Source organism: Manihot esculenta, chromosome 7, assembly GCF_001659605.2.
Source record: "Manihot esculenta cultivar AM560-2 chromosome 7, M.esculenta_v8, whole genome shotgun sequence".
Taxonomy (NCBI): domain Eukaryota; kingdom Viridiplantae; phylum Streptophyta; class Magnoliopsida; order Malpighiales; family Euphorbiaceae; genus Manihot; species Manihot esculenta.
The window spans coordinates 8,179,470-8,189,616 of record NC_035167.2 but is presented as its reverse complement, the minus strand read 5'-3'; the positions used below and the strand labels follow the sequence as shown (position 1 = coordinate 8,189,616).

General features: G+C 37.2%; 1 long non-coding RNA gene across 1 annotated transcript; it reads right to left on the bottom strand.

Moving 5' to 3' along the window:
- Positions 1–363: 363 nt before the first annotated feature.
- Positions 364–2,167, bottom strand: LOC110619694. Its single transcript, XR_002488697.2, has 3 exons — positions 822–2,167; positions 658–738; positions 364–564 (listed from the first exon to the last, which is right to left on the bottom strand). It is a non-coding gene; the product is annotated as an uncharacterized LOC110619694 (long non-coding RNA).
- Between the last annotated feature and the right edge of the window lie 7,980 nt (positions 2,168–10,147).

Genomic DNA, 10,147 nt, shown 5'->3' with positions numbered 1-10,147 from the left:
CTTCGCCAAATCATCTGGAGACATCATCGTCTCAAATCTCAACAAATCTCTCAAGGAGATACAATTAATTGAATACAAGAGTGATTGGCTCTGATACCATGAAAAGGATCAAAGAAGCCAACAGAGATGGAACTAATTAAAGAAGGAAAAATAAAAATAGAGAAGAGGAGCCCATAATCGAAAGCTTCCTCAATGTTTCTTTTTTTTACTACTCTTCTCTATTTAATAGAGTGGATATATATACAAGTATATCTGTTAGGATTATAGCTATCTAATGCCTATTCTAACGCAATTTTGACTTTACAAACGTAACCAGATAATATACTTTACAATATCATTTAATACATATCAAAGACAACTAAATAAATAACGAAATGACATCCAAATATGAAACTAACGAGTTCTCACAATTATCTATTATCATCCGAAAAAGATATTAGCATTTAGCTCAAAGCTCCTCACATGTACAGTTATTTCAATATGTAAATCCTACCTTCGTTTCAAGGTTGTTATCAAGAAGGATATTAGTAGAAGTAACATCACGGTGTATGATTTTGGGTTTACCTCATTGGAGAGAATTAAAGCTTTTAGCAATAAATAGATTAATTTAATGCAAAAAACAATAAATAAAAATGAAAAAAAAAAAAGCCTACTCACAGCCATCATGTAAATATGCAAACCCTTCAGCTGAGCCTTTTGCGATTTTCATTCTTGCTTTCCACACCAAACTCTTGTTTCCTGTGATGTCTTTTTTTATGGGTAAGATCGATCTTAACATCATATTGGTTATTTCTATATGATCAGAGCATGAAAAAACTCACCATGTAAACGAAAATTCAAGGATTTTTTGGGAAAATACTCAAAAACAAGCAATACATTGGCACCTTCAGTGCATTATCCAATCAGCTTTACCAGATTTTTATGAATCACACTGCTAACAATCCTCATCTCCTGCATCAGTCCTTCACTTGGCTGTTCATCAGGAAAATATTTAAGCTTCTTAATAGCAACGACTTTACCAGCCACGGTGCCCATGTAGACTTGCCCAAAACCACCATCCCCAAGGATGTTTGAGTTGGAGAACTGGCCAGTTGCATTTGCTAGTTCCCTAAATGTATATTCCCTCGGTCCAAACCTTTCTGGTAAGGTAGATCCACCGTTAGAGCAAATCATAAAAGGCGCACAGAGAAATGATACTGTCACACCCTATTCCCTAAACAATAGTACATACTAAATAACATCTAAAACTAAACAAATTAGTTTTTCTTAGAAGAAAAGACAAAGAAATCATAATATATTTTATTTACATGGATTCTAAAAGTTCCCAAGTAAATATAACACAACTAGCATTAAATGAAAATAAAAATAACCGTTATATCAAATACTAAGCATGTAATAAACATCAAGCAATTAATATACTAATGCAACTGCTGTGGTTGTACTGTTAATCCACAATATTACAGTATTGCAATATTAATCCACGATATTTCATGGAACAAAGCTGCAAAAGCCAATTTTCTGTCCCACATACAATATATAAAAATGAATAACAAAACAAAAAAAAATAAACAAATAAAAATTAATAGCTATTTACTTTGGATCGCACCCGAAAGCTGCCTACATATCTCCTATGGAGGATTAGGTTCACATAGCTCTTACAAATTAATAAAATAATGATACAAGTATTAATCCAAATTTAAACTTTCACCCAACTTGATATCTATTGAAGAATTGAACACAAAACCATTTTACATACATAATAGTTAAGGTTTTTTCCCAAAAAAAAAAATATTAATTTCATCTATTCTCACTTTCATCTATTTCCACAATCCAAGTTCCATAATCAAAACCTAATTATTCCATTCCAACTCTAAATAGAAACTTCACAATTCTTAACTATTAATTATGCTATCAATTTTCATTATTAAGAGTACTTGAGATTATAAGTTAACCAAATAATAATAAAATCAAATATACAAAAATTCTAAAGCACAGGGACATATCTATTTAATTTCTTAAAAAGAAAACTCTTACTTGTATCCTTGATTTGATAAGTTGTAAATATAACAAATTATTCATCCAGGCTTCATAATCAAAGAATGGTTAATAAGGCACCAATGTGTAAGCCAAACCAATCTTAACCCATTTGATGTCATTCATAAAATAAGCCAAGTAATAACAATATACCATATTTTCTAACTAGAGAGTTTCTACAGAACAATGGAGCGAAAGAAGAATAAACTCATGGAGATAAAGAAATAATATGTGCACCTTATAAAACAGCTAAAGAAAAAGATACAGATAAAAAAATTATAGAACAAAATAATTTTAATAATACAAGTTTAATATGTATAGGTACTTAGTTAAAGAAGACAGAAAATCTTTTAAAAGATGAAAAAATGAAAATAGATGAAAAAGAAAAAATCAAATCACATATTTTTAAACCATATGATGTTTCTAGCTTAAGTCAAAAAGAACTAAAAAAAAAAAAAAGTGAGTTTCTACAAAATCTAAAAGACTAGCTAAACAAAATAGAATCTTCAGAATCCACTAAAAATATAGCACCGGAAATACCGCAATCAAGAAATATAAATGTAATAAAGGAAGAATCAGAAACGTAAGGAAGAATATTACAAAAAGATAAATTATAAACCTTATAAAAAATATAAGAAGAATACACAGACAAATAAACCCCAAAATAAAAAATCATTTAAGGATTTAACATGTTATAACTGTGGAAAGAAATGACATATATCTAAATTTTGTAGATTTAATAAAAAAATAAATGAATTAAATTTAGAAGGAGAAATAATAAATAAAATTCAAGAATTATACATAGATTCAGAAATATCAGAACCAGACATAATAGAAAGTGAGAATCAAATAGATGAATTACAAACTAGTTCCTCAGAAAAATCAATAAGTGTTCTAACTAAAGAACAAAGTTCATTATTATAAGTAATAAATAATATTGAGGATAATAATACTAAAGAAAAAATTCCTTAAAAGATTAATTAAAAGGTTTGATGAAATAGAAGAAATAAAAGATAGTATTCCTAAAATAAATAAACAAACTTATGATCTAACTAAGATATTAAATAAAAATAAACAATCAAGAGAAAAAACAACTATAGAAGATTTGCAAAGAGAAATCAAAATAATAAAAACTGAAGTAATCAATCCAATAACAATAAGGGATAAAAGACCAGAATGGATAGTAAATGATAAAGTAATTCAGAGTGAAATTTCCACCTAAGACAATAAGTAAGATATTACATGGAGATAAAGAAATAATATGTGCACCTTATAAAATAACTAAAGAAAATGATATAGATAAAAAAATTATAGAACATAATAATTTTAGTAATGCAAGTTTAATATGTATAGGTACTCAGTTAAAGAGATATAAAATCTTTTAAAAGATGAAAAAGAAAAAATCAAATCACATATTTTTAAACCATATCAAGTTTCTAACTCAAATAAAAAAGAACTAAAAAATAAAAATGAGTTCCTACAAAATCTAAAAGACCAGCTAAGCAAAATAGAATCTTTAGAATCCACTAAAAATATAGCACCGGAAACACCTCAATCAATAAATATAAATGTAATAAAGGAAGAATCAGAAACTAAAAGTGAACAAAGTCAGCCAAAATCTGAAGACATAAAACAATTTACAATAAATCCTATATTACATAGTTTTAGAAATAAAAATTCATAATTATAAGATGAAACAAGTTTCTATCACAATAGCAATAATATACAAAATACATTATAAAGCTATGAATTCGGCGTTTGGAACAAAGTATAAATTGCAACCTAAAATGGGGGAAACAAGATTTTTACAAACAAATCTGACTAAAACAAATACAGTAATTCCTAAAACAATTCAATGGAAGGATATAACATTGCCAGATGAATGGATTTTGGAAAGTATAGTACCTCCACCAGAACAAGGAAAGGTGAAACCAAATACGAATTTAACTAAAATTGAACAATTTGAGGATGGTAAAGTCTTAATAAAATTCAACAGAAGTATAAGTAACATATATACAAGATCATCATCTTCAATAACAACAAAAGATTTAGGAAGGACATCAAATTTACCATCAGTAATATATGCAACATATAAAGAAAGTGAACCTAAACCTATAATCCAGACTCTAGTCAGACCTAGATTTTCAACATCTGATGTCACAGATTTAGGTAAACACCTTAAAATGAAAGGAGTTGACTATAATTCCTTAGTTCCACAAGCAATGTATAATCCAGTAGAAAATTATATAAATCAACAAGCTGAACTGGCACCTTCATTGCCATCATCACCATCAGCATCAGCCATAACAGAAAATATAAATAATATAAACAGAGATTTAAATGTACTTAGTAAAGAAAATATTGAAAAGAAATTTAACAAAGAAATAACAAGAACAAAAAAATTAGGTAAATTAAATAAAATAGTAAAGAAAAATAATTTTGAAAAATTAAAAGAAGAATATATTAAATATATTAGTGAAAATAAGGAAGAAATAAAATTTTTTAAATGGTTTGAGTTACATAAAACAAAAAGTATCAATCCAATAACAATAAGGGATAAAAGACCAGAATGTATAGTAAATGATAAAGTAATTTAGAGTGAATTTCCACCTAAGATAATAAGTAAGATATTACATGGAGATAAAGAAATAATCTGTGCACCTTATAAAATAGCTAAAGAAAATGATACAGATAAAAAAATTATAGAACAAAATAAGTTTAGTAATGCAAGTTTAATATGTATAGGTACTTTGTTAAAGAAGATAGAAAATCTTTTAAAAGATGAAAAAATGAAAATAGATGAAAAAGAAAAAATCAAATCACATATTTTTAAACCATATCAAGTTTCTAGCTTAAGTAAAAAAGAACTAAAAAATAAAAATGAGTTCCTACAAAATCTAAAAGACCAGCTAAGTAAAATAGAATCTTTAGAATCCACTAAAAGTATAGCACCGGAAACACCTCAATCAATAAATATAAATTGTAATACCCGGCTAGACTCCGGTATCGAAATTCCTACCGTCCGGTGGAATTTGGGTGTCGGAAACCTCTAGAAGGGTAAGAGCATGTTTTTATGAAATGATTTTATGTTTTAATGGTTTTAAGTGTGTTTTTAAATAAGTTTTTGCATGAAAAATCTTTTGAGGAAAACCCAGGTTCGGCCGCCGAAACTCACTTTCGGCCGCCGAACATGCATGGACTTTGGGAGGCACGTTAGGCCCCCGAAAGTCTAAGTGAGGGAAGTGCAGGTTCGGCCGCCGAACCTTATGTTCGGCCGCCGAACATTTGCATGGATGCGGAGGCACATTCGGCCCCCGAACGTGGCCTGGCCAGCCACTATAAAAGGGTCCCCTTGGTCCGCACGGGCGAGCTTTTTCTCTCCCATTGTCGGCCAAGGTGAGTCTCCACCGCTCCTCCCTCGATCTTGAGTGTTTCCTTTAGATCTTTCATGGATTTAACAAGTTTTCATCTTGCTTTGAAGTTTTTAAGCTTTTGAATCGAGTTTTGAGCAAGTTTTGAGCTTGGAGGCCCAAGGAGCTAGATTTCTCCCAACTCCAAGTTAGATCGCCTCTACTCTCGATCTTCAGGAGGTAAGAGTCGATCTTGAACTCTTGTCATGTTTTAAATAAGTTTCATGTAAGATTCATGGGGTAGAATGGCATGTTTAGAGATATATGTATATTTGTATAAATGTTAGGTTTTTGATGTTTGATGAACAATGTAGCTTGATTGTGTGTGAATGGAGTGTTGTAGATGGGGTATATGCATGTTTAAGACCCCTAGGAACTTGTATGTGTGTTTTGGTTGAGAAATATGCATGATTTATGGTTTTGGGAGGCAGGAGGTTCATTTGAACCAAGTTTCTGCCGTTTGGCAGAAACCAGGTTCGGCAGCCGAAGGGAGTTTCGGCCGCCGAACCCCTCTTGTGGAGGCAGCTTTCGGCTGCCGAAGGTGCCCCCGAAAAGAGACTTTCGTCTCTGTCTGGCACTTTCGGCCGCCGAAGGTGCCGCCGAACCTAGCTGAGTTTCGTCTCTGTCCAGGACTTTCGGCCGCCGAAGGTGCCGCCGAAGGTGCCCTGTTCAGCCATTTCATGCATATTTTCTGTGATGTTTTCATGATGTTTTAGGGGGGTTTTTGGGGGATATATTAGAGTTATGCTTATATATGTTTGGTCCCTCATTGGAGTCCACCTGTGTAGGTTCGGACCCGAGGAACCGAGGACCCCAGCAGTGAGTGAGCTGCTTCAGTGTCTGGTCAGAGCTAGCCAGAGGTGAGTGGAAACAAGCTTAATATTTTAAATCAAGCAATTAAATGTTTTGAGCATGTTTCATGCATCATGATGACATGTAATAGGCTGATTGCATTAGTTCACGAATATGTCGCATTGCATTTTATTTTATGGTTGTGGGTGAATGCTGTATGATCCAATTAGTCCACGAGACTTTATATATGATATGACAGGAAGACCAGGACCCCATGCTACGGCCTGGCATGAGACTTTATATATGATATGACAGGAAGACCAGGACCCCATGCTACGGCCTGGCACGAGACTTTATATATGATATGACAGGAAGACCAGGACCCCATGCTACGGCCTGGCACGAGACTATGTTGGGACTAATTGGTGACAGGTTCACCCTTGATGTGAATTGTCTGTGATATGATGCATTTCATGAAAGCATGAACTTTAATATAATGTTTTTAGTTTCTGCTCACTGGGCTTTTAGCTCACCCCTCTCCCCTAACCCCCAGGTTTGCAGGTACGGGATTGATAGAGAAGAAAAGAAGAGAAAAGTCACATGTTTGTAATAGCTAGAGTATGTGGACATGACAAATGATAAGAATGTAATGTAATTATGTTATTGAGGATAGTATTGAGGATAGAGTGTGCTTGACCATAGTATGTATTAATCCCTTGGTATGTATATGATCTTATGTTATAATGTTTATGTAAACCAACTCACCATATGATGTGTAGCCCTTGAGGCTTTGATGAAATCCCACAGAGGGATTAATGTTTATGTATATGATGAATATAGTGCATGCACAGGTTGAGTTTGGTGAATGAAGAAAAAGAAAAGTTTTTAATTCTTGTGAATGTTTGTTGATCATATATGGGATTAAACAGGTAAACAGGATGTATGTAGGCTTGCTACGGGTTCCGGCGGCCTTAAGCCGACCTGAATCCTAGCGCCGGTAGCGGTCCGGATTTCCGGGGCGTTACAGAGTGGTATCAAAGCCCTAGGTTTGTATGGTCGGACCTAGAGTGTCGGGCTCATAGAAGTTATAGAAGGTCAAGCACAATAGGCAAAAATCATGTCCACTAGGATAGGATGTAGAGTCCTGTCTTGCTATGATTGTATGATATGCCATGATGATATGCTATGTGTGTAATGTAGCTGTGAGGTTCATGTTTGCCGACATGAACCATTTAATGCCAATGTTTATGTGATGTTTACTGTTTCTCAGAAAACAGGATGAGAGGAACCCGTCGATCTGCACGATTGACTGGAATACCACCTCAGGACGAGGGCACTGTTGCCCGTCCTTCAACATTGCCTAGGGCAATGTCAAGTAGGTCCAACAGGGACCGAGCAGTGAGAGACCCTAGAAGGTCTTTAGATCTGGGAAGAAGCAGATCAGTCAGAGGAACAGTGCAGGGAGGTATGTCAGAGGATATGGGGGATCAGATGGATGTTGATCAAAGGAGGGATGGCAGTTTGGGCGTCAGTATGTCAGAAGAGGGTATGGGAGAATCCCACGGAGGCACTCAGGCCTCGGGATTTGTTCAGCCACCTCACTATCCGCCCTACACCCAAAATCCCGGGTATTCGATGGGAGGTACATCGGATTACCCTAGTTTTAACCCTTACCCCACACAGATGCCATACCCACCATACTACCCCCCATATCCACAGTATCCTATGTATCCACCACCACCATACCATCCAAATCCAGCAAACCCCACTCCGGGGGATGCTGTACCTCCACCACCACCAGCACCTACATGCCCAGATACCCAGATACCTCAGCCTAGCTCATCTGGGGGAAGTAAGGCTAAAATGACAGATTACATGAAGTTGGGTGCTCCCCAGTTTGAGTCAGGTGATGACCCGTTTGTATATTTGGAGAAGGTCAAGATGATCACAGAGGAAATTGGAGCTGATGACAGTAGAGCCATTCAGATGGCTGGTTTCACTTTGAAATGCAAGAAGGCCTGTGAGTGGTTCAAAAGCTATGTGAAGCCAAGAGTGGATAGCCTATCGTGGGAGGAGTTCGCTAATGAATTTGCAGGATGGGCTTTTCCTGATAGTTCAAGGGAATTGAAGATGATAGAATTCGAGCAGTTGAGACAAACTGATGACATGAGTGTAGACGAATATACTGACAGGTTTATGGAGTTGCTGCCATTTGCTGGGCAAGACCTTAGCACAGACCAGAAGAAGTCGAGGAGGTATATCATGAAGCTCCATCCCAGGTATTCCTCCTTGGTACAGTCAGCAGATAGAGAGAGTTTTCACGCCATAGTAGACATGGCTAGGAGAATGGAGGCTAGTGCCATCGTTCAGGGGACAGTCAAATAGACAGTGGCACAAGCTTCTGGTTCTAAAACTCCGGGTGGGGGAAGGTTAGATCCCTCTACCTTGAGTGCAGCAGCTTCAGGCAGTAAGAGATGGGGTAAACCCAAGGGTAAGAAGAATAAGTTCTGGAACAAGGTCAAGTCTAGTCTGGGATTTGGCAGTGGTTCTAGTTCTGGGGCAGATAATGCAGCTTGTGCGAAGTGTGGTAGGCCACACAGGGGTTTATGCCGGTATGGGACGACGACCTGCTACAAATGTGGGCAAGAGGGGCATATGTCATGGCAATGTCCTAAAGCAGTTCCTATGGCACAGACACAGCAGACAGCTTCAGGAAGTGTGGCACAGCCAGTAGCTCCAGCTGCTACACAGGCCAGTGGCAGAGGCAGAGGGAGAGGGTCAGCTTCTTCCTCAGCAGGATTCAGAGGTGAAGGTCCATCAGCTCCAGCCAGGATCTTCACCATGACGCAGCAGGAGGCTAACACATCCAACACCGTGGTGTCAGGTAATCTCATCATTGGGTGTTCTGATGTGTATGCATTAATGGACCCGGGTGCATCTCACTCTTTTATTGCACCGAGAGCCGTTCAGAGGTTAGGATTGATGGTCTCTGGGTTAGAGTGTCCCCTATGGGTCAGTGGACCCAAGTGTGACCCGTCAGTGGCAGAGGCAGTCTGCCAATGTAGTCCAGTTTTCATAGAGGGAAGATGCCTTTCCGCCGACCTTGTGGTTCTAGATTTGACAGATTTTGACGTCATTCTAGGGATGGATTGGTTATCTACCCATGGTGCTACCTTGGACTGTAGAGACAAGGTAGTCAGATTCAGAGATCAGGATGGGTCAGAGGTCGTCTTCAGAGGAGACAAGAGGGGTACACCTAGAGGTCTAATCTCAGCTCTTCAGGCTCGTAGGTTGCTTAGGAGGGGATGTCAGGGGTTTCTAGCTCATGTGAGGGAGTTGGATAGTCATATTAGAGAGCCCGCCTCAGTGCCTGTGGTGAGTGAGTTCTTAGATGTTTTCCCAGACGAGCTGCCAGGGTTACCACCTGCTAGGGAGATAGAGTTCGAAATTGAGTTAATGCCTGGAACTAGGCCTATCTCTATCCCTCCCTACAGGATGGCACCAGCCGAGATGAAAGAGTTGAAAGAACAGTTGCAGGAGCTGGTAGACAAGGGTTTCATCCGACCAAGTACCTCACCTTGGGGTGCTCCAGTACTCTTTGTGAAGAAAAAGGATGGATCCCTCAGGCTTTGTATCGACTACAGGCAGTTGAACAAAGTCACCATCAAGAATAAGTACCCATTGCCAAGGATCGACGATCTATTCGACCAGCTAGCAGGAGCGGGTTGTTTCTCCAAAATAGATCTGAGATCTGGGTACCATCAGTTGAGAATCAGAGAGGAGGACGTACCAAAGACAGCTTTTAGGACCAGATATGGGCACTATGAGTTCCTTGTAATGCCGTTTGGGTTAACTAACGCCCCTGCAGCATTCATGGACCTCATGAACAGAGTATTCAGACCATACCTGGA